We start from the raw sequence: 16911 nt of genomic DNA, 5'->3' as shown, positions 1-16911 counted from the left end.
GTGCTTCCCACAGTAGTTATATACTACAGGGGTGCTGCCAGAACAGCTGGTTTCTTCCCACAGCAGCTATACACTACAGGGTTGCAGCCAGAACAGCTGGTGCTTCCCACAGTAGCTATACACTACAGGGGTGCTGCCAGAACAGCTGGTGATCCCACAGTAGTTATACACTACAGGGGTGCAGCCAGAACAGTGGGTGATCCCACAGTAGTTATATACTACAGGGGTGCAGCCAGAACAGCTGGTGCTTGCCACAGTAGCTATATACTACAGGGGTGAAGCCAGAACAGCTGGTGCTTCCCACAGTAGTTATATACTACAGGGGTGCAGCCAGAACAGCTGGTGCTTCCCACAGTAGTTATATACTACAGGAGTGCAGCCAGAACAGCTGGTGCTTCCCAGAACAGCTGGTGCTTCCCACAGTAGTCATATACTACAGGGGTGCAGCCAGAACAGCTGGTGCTTCCCACAGTAGTTATATACTACAGGGGTGCAACCAGAACATCTGGTGCTTCCCACTGTAGTTATATACTACAGGGGTGCAGCCAGAACAGCTGGTGCAGCCAGAACAGCTGGTGCTTCCCACAGTAGTTATATACTACGGGGTGCAGCCAGAACAGCTGGTGCTTCCCACTGTAGTTATATACTACAGGGTTGCAGCCAGAACAGCTGGTGCTTCCTACAGTAGTTATATACTACAGGGGTGCTGCCAGAACAGCTGGTGCTTCCCACAGTAGTTATATACTACAGGGGTGCAGCCAGAACAGCTGGTGATCCCACAGTAGTTATACACTACAGGGGTGCAGCCAGAACAGCTGGTGCTTCCCACAGTAGTTATATACTACAGGGGTGGTGCTTCCCACAGTAGTTTTTGATAATTTGACAGTGGGTAAATCTGCCATGGGTAGCCACTGAGCCCTTCACTGGTGTGTTCCATTGCGTGTCATTTTCTCTCCCGCCTCACCGATCACACTCTCTGTCCTTCCTGAAAGTAGTGGTGTGCTTTTAGAGGCTTGCTGACACCTCACATATCGCACTTTGTCCTTTCTGGAAGTAGTAGTGTGCTTTTAGAGGCGTGCCGACACCGGGGAGTTGTCACAGCATCATCTATCATCAAATAAATAAAAATAAACAAATCTACCCCTGTATTCAGAGTACCCACTGTTCATACATGCCCAAATCATCCCGAAATCACACTCTGGTCGTATCCCTGACTGGCACTTTGTTCTCCTGGTTCTTTTTTGAGATTTCCTGCCCCACATAACCAGCTTCTAACAACTAGAGGTGGAAACACTGCTGTATTTTCGTCGCATCCCATGGCAGCCAGTGAATATGGACTGATTATATATGTTGTATGAAACATACATTGTCTGAATTCACCATTGCACATACCAATATTCCTGCTGTGTAACCACAAGGAAAATTCAGAGAAATACAAACATGATAAATACGTTCAAGAATTTAACAATCACATTCATTCTAACATAAAAGTGAAAGCAAGACGTCACCCCACTTCCTAAAACACTTCAGTCGCCTCTTTTCCAGGAAGTAGTTTACTCCAGAGTAAAGACAGGAACAAGAAATAGATTTAACACACAAATGGAGGTACTAATGAATATTTATTTTTAATGTAACACAGTGACATATTGCCTCAATTTGTGAACACAGGTGGGCAAGGCTTGAATTCAGCTTGGCAACTTTCCAGGATTACTTTAATTTGTTAAACATTTTTGCCCACTATTCCAACTTGGAATTCAGAGAGCACAGCAATGATATCATTACACCCACAACATTTTCATTTTAGACAGAAAGGCATTATTTGATTTCCAATCATTTTCCCTGTCTACTCTATTTATAAAATGTCACTTTTCTAAAATACATGTCCATATAATATAATGGTACACTTGACATGTTCTCCAGGCCATTCACACAAGAACGGTTTCTTGTAAGACAGTGATTTGACAGTGGGCATGCACCCTCCTTTATGTAATTGCACCTCCATATGCCAATCCCAGGTCAGGGAACTATCTACTAATCTTACATGCCCCAAATAGAGACAGGCAATAGTGTAATACCCCCTAGATGGGGTTCTGAGGAGAAGAGTGTTCCACTAGAGATAGGCAATAGTGTAATACACTAGAGGGGGTCCTGAGGAGAAGAGTGTTCCACTAGAGATAGGCAATAGTGTAATACACTAGAGGGGGTCCTGAGGAGAAGAGTGTTCCACTGGAGATAAGCAGTAGTTTAATACACTAGAGGGGGTCCTCAGAAGTGTGTTCCACTAGAGATGGGCAATAGTGTAACAGACTAGAGGGGGTCCTGAGGAGAAGAGTGTTCCACTAGAGATGGGCAATAGTGTAATACACTAGAGGGGATCCTGGGGAGGAAAGGAGCCTAGTGCCGCAGAATGTGTCACAAAAATGGAAACACTGTAGATTTCAGTGAGGAGGATGTTTGAGGTGAGTCATGTGTTTCTTGGAAACAGACGTCGGCAGTAATACTGGAGATCCCAGTTCATGGATTCCATTCTCCATGTTTTCCTGTTGATGAACATTGCCTTTTTACAGGCATTTTGTCAAGCTCAGTCTAATTATCCATCTGAGAATGCAACTTTCTCCCACTTTAAGGAGGGCTGCAGTGTGGAATGTTTTAATCCATATGTTATGAAGTTGAAAGTAAAATTAATTTATGGAGGTGTAAAAGTATAATTCTCATTCCCAGTAGAGGCATTTTTTACTTGAGCAGAAAAGAATGTAACTCCTGGTTTTTCGCGCATCTTTCTATCTAGCAATTCATGTAAAATAAAACATGAATTTTTCCTCTACAGATTAGTCAGTAATACCTGTAGAACACCTCCCATTGGTGAAGCGTGGCTGGTATCGCTGGGCTGAATGTATCCATGGACCTGAGGGGTGAAAGCAGGCAAGCCAGTACCAGGGATTAAGAGCTGCCTTCTTTTAAAAAAATAAATAAAATGCATTCTCTCTGGTACTTATTCATCCAAAGGTCACATGGTCTGTGGTGGTGTGCAATCTTAGACGGCATTCCAGAAATGGGGAGCTAAAACCAAAAAAAGCTACACCCCCTGGCTACCTTCTGAAACAGGACATTCTCATCTAGAGGAATAGAACTATATATACAAACAGGACAAGGGTGGAAGGACGGACTGCAGAAAAGGGGGGATGTGTGCCATAAAGGGCACAATGGGTTACACACAGCACCTTAAACCCAATCTGAGAGGTCACATGACCTCTCAGATTAGTCAGTGCAGACTGTACAAACCAGAGTGATAAGGTCACATTTCTGAACGCCTGAAAGAATCAGTTTGGCACTTTCCGTGCCACCTGAAGTTAGTCACATATGTCAGGGAGCACAGAATAAAATGGCATTGCCATTGACAAGTCTGGAAATAATGAGGGTTATAGCAAGCGAGTATGAAGGCTAAGAAATGGGAGGATATTGTGCAGCAACTTAATGTGGGAATAAACTGCTGCCAACCACAGCATCTAGGAGACAAGTGAGAGCTCACAGTAAATGTTGACACCTGGGTACATGGTGAGAGCACCAAGCTCAGAGGAAGGCCAAGGAAGCATGCCAAGTACCCTGTTCAACCACAACAACCAATATAGATTTCTCAGTCATTGAGAAACCAATTACTTGTTCACAGTTATCAGACAGCTGTGAACGTAGAGTGATACCTTTTTTGAGCTCCCAAAAGCATAATAGGATCAGAGTGTTGCAACCGCAGAATCGGAATCTGCAGGACTCGATTAGTCAGGCCAGGAGTAGATCATAAAAAATTAAGAAAAGGGGTTAAGGTACAATCCTGCGGCACGAAACATGTCAATCAGGGACTCTGATATCAAATGAGGCATAATAACAGCTATTACCCTGGAAGGATTCTAAAAAGGAGAAGACTGAGTCCCTGATGCAGGCATCTCTTAGACTAAGTAGGATCTAATGGTCATTGGCTGATTCCCTGAGGCAGGCCTCTCTTAGACTAAGTAGGATCTAATGGTCAATGGCGTCAAAGGCAACCAAGAGGTCTAAGAGAATACTAAAGGTTTCCCACATTCACTTCACCAATGCAGGCTCTAATCTGTAAATGTTATCTGGCACCACCTATACAAGTGGTTTCTCATTTAGTGAGAGTCAGCGTCTTGAAAAATAATTCATAGGACAGTTTCCCTCATATATTCAAAGAGGGTCTATAGTTACTTTCAAAATGTTGAGCCCATTAATCTGCATGAGATCCTTAGGCAAAGAGTTCCATAGGATGGATACCTTAGTACAGAAGGTACAGTCTCCTTTTAGAATATTCCAGAAGGGCTGCATTTGAAATAGCAGTGATTCAACCAATCATAAAAAGCCATGTGGGTGCCAAAGGAAAATAGGAACAGCTGTGTCAATATGGTCATCACATTTTAGTAACTAGCCATGCCAAACTTAGACCCATTGAAAAAGTGCCACCTCCTCTCTGAAGCTTCAATTGCAGAGGGGAGTTCACCAGCTACATGTCCTCTCGTAGGACAGATAAGAACACTTGAGTATTCTCCACATTCACTGCACTGCAATGGTTCCTCATTCATGTTTTATCTGGTGCTTAATAATGTTACTGTTCACAATGAAGCTCTTTCCTCATTCTACACTCACATGATGTTTCTTACATGTATGTGTTTTCTGGTGCCTAGTAAGGTTACTGTTCACAGTGAGGCTCTTTCCATATTCTGCGCAAACATGAGGTTTCCCACCTGTATGTGTTCTCTGGTGACTAGTAAGATTTCCCTTCCGAGCAAACCCTTTCCCACATTCAGCGCACTCATGAGGTTTCTCACCTGTATGTGTTCTCTGGTGGCTAGTAAGATGTCCCTTCTGAGCAAACTCTTTTCCACATTCAGTGCACACATGAGGCTTCTCACCTGTATGTGTTCTCTGGTGGTGAATAAGATGTCCCTTCTGAGCAAATCTTTTCCCACATTCAGTGCACTCATGAGGTTTATCACCTGTATGTGTTCTCTGGTGGTTAATAAGCTCTCCCTTCTGAGCAAATGCTTTCCCACATTCAGTGCATTCATGAGGTTTCTCACCTGTATGTGTTCTCTGGTGGCAAATAAGATGTTCCTTCAGCGCAAACCCTTTCCCACATTCAGTGCACACATGAGGTTTCTCACCTGTATGTGTTCTCTGGTGGCTAATAAGATATCCCTTCCGAGCAAATCCTTTCCCACATTCAGTGCATTCATAAGGCTTCACACCCGTATGTGTTCTCTGGTGGCTAATAAGATATCCCTTCCGAGCAAATCCTTTCCCACATTCAGTGCAGACATGAGGTTTCTCGCCTGTGTGTCTTCTCTGGTGGATAGTACGATCTTGCTGGTGAGCAAACCCTTTCCCACATTCAGTACATACATGAGGCTTCTCACCTGAATGTGTTCTCTGGTGGCGAGTAAGCTCTTGTTTCCAAGCAAACCCTTTCCCACATTCAGTGCATTCATGAGGCTTCTCACCTGTATGTATTCTCTGGTGGCTAGTAAGATCTTGTTTCCAAGCAAACCCTTTTCCACATTCAGTGCAGACATGAGGTTTCTCACCTGTATGTGTTCTCTGGTGGCTAATAAGATGTCCCTTCCGAGGAAACCCTTTCCCACATTCAGTGCACACATGAGGCTTCACACCTGTATGTATTCTCTGGTGTTGAGTAAGCTCTTGTTTCCAAGCACACCCTTTCCCACATTCAGGGCAAATCTAAGGTTTCTCACCTGTATGTGTTCTCTGGTGGCTAAGAAGATATCCTTTCCGAGCAAACCCTTTCCCACATTCAGTGCACTCATAAGGTTTCTCACCTGTATGTGTTCTCTGGTGGGTAGTAAGATTTCCCATCTGAGCAAACCCTTTCCCACATTCAGTGCACTCATGAGGTTTCTCACCTGTGTGCATTTTATGGGGGCAGACAAGTGTATCATACAAATGGACACTTCTAAAATTGAGTGCAATGATAATGTTTTTCACCTATGTTCTTATGTGGGCAATCAGTATGTTCTTGAGATGGCAATGTTTCCCATATTCTGTATGTGTGCAAGGTTTCTCATCAGTTTACTGCATAAGAGGACACTTCCCACGAAATCTTTTCCCTAATTCAGAGCACAATGTTGCCACTGATTGAAGCTTTGAAAATATTCTGTAGAAGGATATGCTTTGTCCATTTACAAGTGTTTCTCAAAATGCTTCAAAGAAACTACCTTTCTTTCAGAAGGTGTATAAAATAATACTCACATGCGTTCTATCAGGAAAAATAGTGAAAACAAAAAATATGTTCTTGGTGAACATCAAGCATTGCCATTTTCATGGCAGACATCCCTCTACCCCAGGATTGACACATAGAACAACCTTTGTTACCGGATGTTACCATGAAGGAGATGCATGGACACAAGCCATCTGGTAGCCAATAGGCTTCACAGTCTCAGTTCCTGAACACTCTGAAAAGACAACTGGACCCCAAACTTGCACACTTCTAAGATGCTTGAAAATTGCATATTCTAATAATGACGCTTTTCACTGCATTAGTCCAGAGAATCTACCAATCACTGCGGTTGCATTTCTGGGGCATCAATCACCTGTTAAAATAAAAGGAGATGCACGTTATTGGTTTCAACACATTCTCAATCGCAGGCATCACATGTAACAGGCAGACAGGTTCTCAGTAGTAGTGATGTGCACTAGTTAATTACTCACGTAGTAGCTCATAAGACGTTGAATACCAGGGTGCCATCTATTGGGGACACGCACTCTAGGGGGCAGGGCAGTGGTTCTCTGATGATAACATATAATGTGATAGAGGCCATATGCAGCAGGAATAGTGGGGTTCATTTTTTTTAAGACTGATTTAGTTTCCAAGAGTATGAGAGTAAAACACAGGCTGGGTGAACCAACATTTTAAGTGCATACTTTAATCATCTGGGCCGTGCATATACATTCTACCATTTTATTTCTTCAGCAATGACTAAACTCCCTTGAAAGCTCCACATTTCCAGATTCAAACGATAAAGGCAGGTGTTTGACACTAGATCAGCAGTTTGCTACTAATCAGGCAGGTTTCGCAAATCTCTTCTGTAATCACTGATGACTTCCTTACATTAAGGCAAATGTATATTGACACAAACAAAGAGACCAATATAATGCAATGTTTGGCAATAAGGGGAAGTGTACGGGAGACTCTCTACAATATCGTCCCATTTGTCTTCCTAATTTTTTATACAAATGCCATGTACTGAAGATAACTGGCCAAAGAGATACCACTTTTGTTGCTCTTCTCAAAACACCACTGGATAGCGCTCAGAAAGGGTGGGGAGGGGGCACTCTGTTTCATTGTTGATTGGGTGTAAATGGGCCTGTTACTTGTCAGTTTCCCATAACCCGGTCCAGACCCCTTTTTTGTGGACTCTGATTATTGCACCCTAGGTTGCATCTCAGCAAGCCCCTGTACCCTCTGCACTGTGAGCAAGGATTGCTTTCATGACATCTCCAGTAAACAATGGGAATGCAGCCCCAACATTCCTAATATCCAAGAAGGGATCAGCACCATTTACTGATTACACATGTTGTCGTTTGTGTCCCAGAGGGCATTGATCCTGGAATAAGATTTATGTATTTGTGAATAGTGTACATAATTAGTCACCCCAGGATACGCGGGCTACTGTCGGTCAGACTGTCAGTGCTAGGTTATTTACTGTGCGACAGAATATACGAGAAACTATGAGTATTCCAGTATGCATGTGAAGGAGAAGTCAGATCTGGGCCTCATCATGAGTTTGACGTGAGCCTTTAAATGCATTAGTAACAGTATTACTGCCGAATTTAAGGTCTAGCCAAACCAAGAGTTGGCGGAAAATTGCATTTTTACCTCCAGCTTTTTGCTCCAGGTAAAAATGACAATTTTCGGGCTGTTTTCAAGCATTTATGGCGCTATCACCTGTTAGGGAGAATTCTCATTCTATGGCTAATTTCCCTTACCTAGTGAGTCTCCCAGCAGCTTTGCTAGATTTCTGGAGTTTATTTTTTCCACTTGGTAAGAGTGTGAGCTTTTCCCCCACTCTTACCTGTGTTTTGCCATGTGTATTTCATCTGTTTTTGTGATTGTGGACTCTGGAGTACACCACTTCAGTAGTCCCAATCTTTTGTGTGTTACACAGCAACTTCAGTGCAGTGACACAGGGTTGTCTTTTAGACTTCCCACCGACTCCATTTCTGGGGCTGACTACTGTCCCCCAGAAAAGGATAAAGTTGCCATTAACTTTACATAGGGGCCCATTACGAGGTAGCTGGTAAGGGATTTCCGGCACCGGTAAGGACACCGGTGCTGGAAATCCCTTACCACCCTATTCTGAGGTCCCTTAGCGGGACCTTTCCTTAACCCCTAGTTTTACCAGGCGTTATGGAAGGGACCCGTTAAGGGACTTCAGAGCTAATAACGGTACCGCAAATTGCGGTACCGTTATTAGCTCCATCCCCATTCCCATTGAGCCCTATGGGGGCTCGAATGGGAATGGGGAATGGTTCCCGGAATGGAACCATTCCTCCTACCTCCTACTTCTTAATGACCCCCTAGTCATTTTAACCACAGATCCAGTACACCCAATCTTACATGGAGTATTGGAAAGGGTAAATTCTTAGCCCTTTTTATCTGTACCTCCTGGAGCATTGTTTCGCTCCCTTAAGATTAAGACTTCGCTGGTGGCAGTGGCATCTACCCTAATTTTCCTACCGAGATTATATCATATAACGTGGTATTGTTTTAGGCTATTTTAGTAGCCTCAAAATTTAAACCTGCTAGCCCAAATACTTTTTATTTCGGCTCCGGTTGGGTTTAATCGCAATTTCTTTTTGTTAACATCCTTCTTGGGTCATTCTTTGCGCGGCATACCAGGTTTGCCTCTTTGTTCGCCAACCTTTGGCGGGCTTCTGACCAGAAGCACTCCTTTGGCGTCTGAGTATCTAGGTCGACCGAATGTAAGGGAGGGGTGTAGTCATCCCCTGCACAGGTTCTCCTTGGAGACCCTAGTCGCACTTTGTGTTGATTGGCTGAGATGGTTTTCAGGCTGGACAACCCCCCTGCTGAGTGATTGACAGCCAGGATGTGTGAATGGGGTATTTTGGCATAAAAGGAAGGACTCTTGCGCTAGAAGGCACAGTCGCCACTGGAACTGCAAAGAACCGAAGAGAAGCGGAGAAGAGGACAGATGCTGCAGCCCCGAGTCCCAGTGAAGCCATGCTGCAGTCCTGAGCTATCTACCCTTCAATGACAAAAGAAGATCCAGTCCGGAGTCTTCTTCCCTTGAGCCTGGTGGGATCAACCAGCTCATCTTTTCTTCAATCAGAGAATCCTTTCCTGGGTCGAAATCACTTCTGTGCTGTAGTGGTCAAGATAGCCATCAGAAGAGCCCTCTCCCGATTTAAAGGAGCGCACCTTTTATCCATCGTTGTTCTTTTCGCTGCTGCTGGCCTCATCCCTGGGTAGTGCATATCGCTCCAGACGTCCTCCTTCTTGTCCCCACGACTGAAGCCGCAGGAACCGTGAGTCTGCAGGAACTACCAGGAACAACTGCCGTGGCACCAGGTTTTCTCCAACAGAATAAGGTACTGTGCACCCTTGGTCTTACTCTCCGTCTGACGAGCCAGAATCGGGGTGAACCCTTTACCTCCACGAAGATTTGTTCTTTCTTCCCTCCTTCTTATAACTTTTCCTTCCATTTGATAATCTTACGAACTCTTGGCATCTCGAATCTCGAACTGTTCAACGTGTGATCCTCAGCAACTGAGCATCTGCTACATTGACCTTGCCGCAGGCCTATTGATTTTAATCTGTTTCTTTGAACAAGTCATCGAGTCTCCTTGCCTTGAAAAAGTATTGCCTTTGATTTTTCTTCACTTTTCCCTTGTTTGAAATTCTTAAGTACAGAGTGTGTTTTGACTTTGTGAGCATTTCTATCCGCGGTTACGCGTTAGTATCGCAACACCGGTCTGTCAAATCCTAAAGTACTTACCTTGAATTTACTGGCACAAGTGGAATTGGTTATGTGTAGTGTATTTTACGTGTGGTTTCGAAATTATAGAAGTGAAGTGTTTTACAACAAATGGTTTAAAAATAAATGTACTTATATTTTTTACCTGAAACCTTGAGTCAGTGTTTGCTTGAGTCACAGTAATTGTGGACCCTTTGTGTAATCTCTGCTACTGCTCAAATACTCTTGAGATAAGCCTGGCTGCTCCGCTACTGCTACCACCTTAACAGTGTAGTACAGGCTTGTACCAAAGGTGAACTTGTACTACCACTTGTAGTCTTAATTGTGTGTAGTGGTCCCTAAGGGCACTACACAGGATTCTGCCTAACATCACCGCCGGCAGTAATGGCGCTCTATGGACCCAATGGGGGAAGGAGATTTACCGCACATGCAACTCGTGATATGGTGCATATTCCAGACCAAGTTGCAGTAGCGCTATTAGCGTTGGGTGGTATCCCAGCAGTATTACTGCCGGGATACCGCCCAACTTGTGATGAGGCCCAGAGTCTTGTCTGCCATTGCATACTCCATCCAGGACATACCTGCACTTATGATCAGCTAAAAAAATCCATCAAGAGTACAAAGGGGAGATTTCGGTCCTCAGTGAATCTTTAGTTTTATTTTAAATGAAATGGAAAAACAGATCAATGTAGAAAGCCTGCTGGGAGACCGATCTGAACGGTGTTTCTAAATTGAACACGAGTGTGCGCAGGCGCAGCAGGACCAGTAGATGGAAGTTAGGGACACTACGTAAGTGTGTGTAAATGTGTGCGTCTGTTCATGTATGTGTGTGTGGGAGGACTAGCAACCTTTGGCCTAGGGGCAACCCAGGCTGCAGCGGTCAGAAAACACAATCCAAATAGTAAATTTGACATTTAAAAATACTTAAATAACATAGGAAACAACAAATAAGTGGTGTTTAAACCATGTATTTTTCATGGCCACAGTTCAGAGAAGACACAACTCGCAATATCCTAAAGGCGCATGAATGGATCAATCGGCAATTCCCATAATCAATACCACATCAGCCGCACCGTTCCCCTCTTAATGTTGTGGTGGCCATATTAGAAGATCCCTCTACACCCTGCTGCCATCGAGGTAACAGCAATACTAATGCTGAACTCCCACAAAGCCAGCCGACCCGGGCCCCAAAAAGACACACATGAGCCCATGCTCCTTGTAAAGATGGCTGCCGCCATCACTGCCCCGGAACCTACACACATCTCTACTGAAGCACGCTGCTGTGCTCCAGTGCTCCAAGATGCTCTGCCTCCTGGATCGCCCGATTGGCCAGGTCCTCGTCAACAACAGGATGAGGAAACACGCCGGCAGGCGATGCCAGCCTCTAGCCAGGGCATGCGCGCGCATGATACCATTCCCCTTGTAAAAAAACCTTTTACCAACATCTCTATGCCCTTTGTTCGTGCCACACGCCGTAACACCCACTCGCCATTCCATGTTGACGATCTTCTACCAAAGCTAATCCTTACCAAGAAGATAAGCGCCCGGCCACACCTGGATCATAGTACTGAAGCTAAGCACCCTACGACCTCTATCAGTTGCCATAATCGCATTATGACCCTTTTCAGATCCACTGCCAGCCACTTAACCCCTAGCCCCCCCTTTCTATTTCATACCACCAGCTATTACACTACACTCACACAACTCCATACCACTCAGGCACTTCTCACATACAATTTACCTTCCCCTGGATACCCGTTCCATGCCTCTCACTAGTTTTCTTCCCCCAACTCTCCCACTCCATTACCACCTCCCCTATCCCAGCCCTCTTCCTCCCTCTTCTTGTCGCTACTGCACCTACCAACACTTCACATCAAGACAACACTATCCATACCACCTAACCTACACCCACATACCTCTGCATGGGTTCCACCAGGCACAGACTACACTCCAGCACTAACTCAGACCTACTCTCCAACCCTCTACCCAGCCACTGCCCCATACCGCCTGCATCTAGGACCTACAGACTCGCCTCTCGTACAACCCCCCACCACATCCTAACACCAGCCAGATCCCCTATAACATCCTCTCTACTGCCCCACCCCCCACACACCAACAACTAACACTGCTCCCCTGTCACACCACACAACCAATTCACGACTAAATTGGGCACTCACAATGCACGCTCTGAATGTGACCACTCCTTAGAGATTCATAACCTCATGACAATGAACACAATATTGACATTCTACCCATCAGAGAAGCTTGGCGCCACAATACAGCAGCACCCCCCTCCTGCCACGCCCCCTGGGTTCCCCATCAACAGAGCAGACTGCACCAACAAACTGGGTGGCGGAGTTGCCCGCATACACAAATCCTCTCTTCTGATCCAAGATACACACACAACCCCATTACACCAAGCTGCGAAATGCTACTCACTAAGCTCGCCATCAATTCACAGACCACACTCACTATTGGACTCCTTTGCCAACACCCTAACAAAACAAGCACATCAGACCTAGAAACTCCCCTCCTCTTGTCCCCCTAATCAAACCCACTACCAAAGCTATCCTGCTAGGTGACCTCAACCTTGGCTGCAATGACCCACTTGAAATACGAGCTACATCCACCCAGTTTACTCTCCAAAATGAACCTCGCCCATATAGTCACCTCTCACACCCACAGCAAAGTCCACTTTCTAGACTCTATTGTCACCCACATCACTAGCCTTACCATCACAGCCAACTCTCTGCTCCCCTGGACCGAGCAGCACTTAATAGAATTCACGGTCTCACAATCACTCACCCCCAACCATCACACCCCTTCCCTCAATATGTCTTTGCTCGCAATACACGCAAAGATACTCCCCTGCCCAAACTGAATAAACTCTCAGTCACCTTGTGTCACCCAGATCCCACAGTTGCTCACCAACCACTACAACACCAGACTCCTTAAAGCTAAGGGCCTATATGGCCCCTCAAATTCCTGGCTTTAAGAGAAATCGACGCAACAACAGATAGTTCACGGAAGAGCTGCAAATCCTCTGCCATCGAAACCGCGCCTTGGAACAGCCTTCATCACAGCTGCCTACAATTATAAAACCTCACTCATACGCACTAAAACCAACCTTCACAACGCAAGAATCACAGAAGCCACTTCTAATTCCAAAGACATTTTCAAAATCCTGAGAGGACTTAAAAACCCGGGCTAGCCCACTGCTCTATTTCCTAAAGACAAAGACTGGTGCACGCCCATCAAAACGCCCTTTCCCCAAAAAACGTAAGCTATGAGAAAAAATAATTGCTAAGAAACACCTCCCCTCCTCCATCAACCCCCACTTCCAAATCCGCCTGATCTATACTACCACCTTCTCCATAGTCCTACAACTACTACAACTGAAGTCACTGATATGAATCAACTCCTGAAACTATCCAACTGCAATGGCAAGCTTGCCCAGCACACATCATTCATTTTCAATTTTATTTATATACTTACAGCTGAAAGCTTTGTATATACACACAAAAACAACCATTTTAAAATTATAAAATGTGCAAGATACATGCAAAAGAGTATCACCTCTAACTCAATACTAAATGGTAAAGTACATGTTTGTTCGATGTGTTTAAAAGAAAAAAGAATAAAAAAGTATTATATCAAATTTCATACAATTCAAATACCTCAGTGCATTTACGATAAAATCTAATCATATAATAAATAACATTCTCATCATTCCCGTCCATAAAACATTTTCCACAATACTCTAGGTTCACGACAATTAAAACAGTTATTGTAAGATTTCAACATTAGGTCACAGATATGGGTAAGACTTTCACATTCTGTCAATATGGGTTCTAGAGATTCGACTCTGTTGCCGCCACATAACCGATAGTTGCGCTCGTTGCGTTGTAGGCATTTCTTCGCTCCTTCCCTTTCCAGTACTTTACTTTTGTTCAATTTTAGTAGTAGGTACCGTCTGATGACCCATGCATCAGCAAACGCTGTGATATAACTTGAAAGGCTGTTTTGAGAATGTATATATTCAATGAAGGGTCCACTATTTTACTTGCTCTAGAGTCGTATCAAGTAATTTTCTTGGTCAAATGATCTGATTTTCTTTTTTAGCCAATATTTTATTTGTTTTATGTTGTTTATTGATATGTCAATTTGACAACCACTCTTCCAATTATTATAAATAGTGAATATTTTCCCCCATACATCAAAATGGGTGAAATTGTCTAAGCTCATAAAGGCCTTTGCGTAATCTACGGTTATATTTTTGTTGTTAAGAGTCATTGGGCCTCATCACGAGGAGTGCGGTAGAGGGTTAACGGCTCCGGTAGAGCTGCCGGTGCTGTTAACCCTCTGCCGCCTCATTACGAGGTGTGCTCGCGGGTCCCGCTAAGGACGTCTGGTAAAACCAGGCGTCCTTAGCGGGACCGGCTAGCAGACCAGGATGCTAACAACGGGCCCATCATTAACAGGCCCGTTGTTAGCATCCTCCCCATTCCCATTGAGCCCTATGGGGCTCAAAGGGAATGGGGACGTACCGGGTCCGGGTTCCAGGTATAGGGTATTACCGGGCCCTCCAAGGTCGAAATGGCCCGGTATTTCCCCATTCCAGGAACCAGGTACCCGGTATAGGGGTAGCCATGCCGCTAAAAGCGGCATGGCTACCTCCATACTAGTGAAAGTAAGCGTCCCCAGAAACGCACCCCCCTTAGTGAGAGGCAAATAAGGACACACCCCAAACGGGAATAAGACGAGGACAAGTGCGGGTGAGATAAAAGGTTTTTCGTTTATCTAAAATTAATATAGGGCATGCAAAGGGCTCTGCAGACTCCGAGAGCGCTCTGTCTGACAATAGCAAAGACAGTTAGTTATACTACAAATACACGTCATCAATGACACTTGCTATAGGGGGCACATAGTCTCTGGGATTGGATAGGGAAGGCTAGGTGGTATACTTAGTATACATCTCCAACTCCTGGATTGGTGGACGTGAGCGCAGTGCCACTTTGGGATGGATGGGTCAGCTGGGCTCATCAGGGCGGTATGCAAGGCCGGACATGACATGTAGCAATGATTGGTGCCTAATCTAACATTTGCCCTTGTGGCCACACATTCACCTCGGTCTAACGTATTGCTTTCTCGTAGTTCATTTTGATCCTGGTTACCCAAACAGACAGGGATATCAATATGCAATAGATACACATTAATACATCAATTGTGGGGACACCTTGGCACTTTGGACATGTTGACCCTTGAGGGCCCTGACCCTTGAGGGCCCGTATGCAGGGTTAGGGGCACAGGATGGGTTACTCGGTTGCTTGGCCCAGGTGGTCGGGGTGGGGGATGGCGTTTTGCTGTGTCGGTTCATGGTCGAGTGCCTTCTTCTTTGAGGCCCATTAACTTGGGGTCATCTGGGATACCGAAGGGCCGTGGGGGGCATGTGTCCAGGGCCCTGGAGTTAGCTCGTAAGTCAAGAGAGTCAGGTCGCAAAGGTCTCTGCCCTAGGAGAGGTGGAGGTTTGAAATGGTTCCAGCAGGCTTGGAAGGGGAGTTGCGGCTATGTTGTTCGAGCATCAGTTATCGCTGGCCGGCCTGGGTGGGGAGGAGGGGAAATGGCCTTGCAGCTCGGAGCGCGGCACCCTGCTCTGGGAGGGGGGACTGCGCCGCGGGTGAGAGGTGGAACAACAAAACATGGAGTCTTGGATTGGTTTATACATATATCGCTTTAACATACTATTTCACATTTATAGTTGACACACGAACATGAGGTAGCGTCCAGGGTGGGCTTCGAGGACAACACAGAGAGAGAGAGAGAGCAAGGCATATTAGCATATCACTTTTTCATTATAAAACCAGTTCTTACATAGTCGCGCACTGTAAACAATATTTGTACTGCATGTCTCTTTGCCCACCTCTTTTTACATTAGCAGCGAACGTTGGTCAACTCTTCATATAACACATAAATGATTCCCGCACAGTTTAAGGGGCCTCGAGTTGGGTTGGGGTGAGAGGTGCCATCTAGTCTACTGCTGGGGGGTTCGTGACGGGGTCAGGGCAGGCAGGCTGACTGTCAGTGTTTATTTTGTTGTCCATTAGTGTCTGGTTGCTCGTGAGAACGGGCCTTTAGCGGATCTGCCAGGCAGTGTGGGGTGGGGTGGAAAGCGTGGGCCTCTGCGAGCACAGTTGTGTGTGGCACGGGCTGCAGCTCTTCGTGTGTCCTATCTGGGTTATATCTACGCGCTTCTAACAAAATGGAGTTGCCTTAATACAAGATGGCGTCTATGCTATGTCACCTAGTGTGATTGTGCAGCCTCACGTGTCGGCCAGCAGCCTCAATCTCAATACCATGGCCCTCATTCCGAGTAGGGCGGTAAGGGATCCCGGGCACGGTAAGGAGACCGGTGCCGGTAATCCCTTACCGCCCTACTACGAGGTCCCTTAGCAGGTCCCTCCTTTAACGCCTGGTCTGGCCAGGCATTATGGACGGGACCCGTTAAGGGACTTCAGAGCTAATAACGGTACCGCAATTTGGGGTACCGTTATTAGCGCCTTCCCCATTCCCATTGAGCCCTATGGGGGCTCAATGGGAATGGGGAATGGCTTTCTCAATAGGGACTTACCATTCCCGCAAAGGTCGGACTACACCCCTAAATCCCCATTGAACCATACCGGTGCCGGACCCGTTATTGGAGGCAGTCATGGCGCAAATAGCGCCATGACCACCTCCAATCTCGGAATGAGGTCCCATATGTTAATACAGGCACTATTTTCATTGTGTATAGTAATAGGACTGTCTTTACCAAGAGCCACTGTTTCTTCCAATAAAAGCACTTGCTGCACCTACTAGCCTCAAGCATTTAGTCTTGGTTTTCGACAATTGGATT

The 16911-nt window shown here is 45.5% G+C and overlaps 1 pseudogene; it reads right to left on the bottom strand.

Moving 5' to 3' along the window:
• Nucleotides 1–16911, bottom strand: part of LOC138566138 (zinc finger protein 850-like) — a 251467-nt pseudogene that overhangs the window by 181379 nt on the left and 53177 nt on the right.

Source organism: Ambystoma mexicanum, chromosome 2p, assembly GCF_040938575.1.
Source record: "Ambystoma mexicanum isolate Mex_15411 chromosome 2p, UKY_AmexF1_1, whole genome shotgun sequence".
NCBI classification, from domain to species: domain Eukaryota; kingdom Metazoa; phylum Chordata; class Amphibia; order Caudata; family Ambystomatidae; genus Ambystoma; species Ambystoma mexicanum.
Note: the sequence above shows the minus strand (reverse complement) of the source record. Positions and strands in the feature narration are given on the sequence as shown.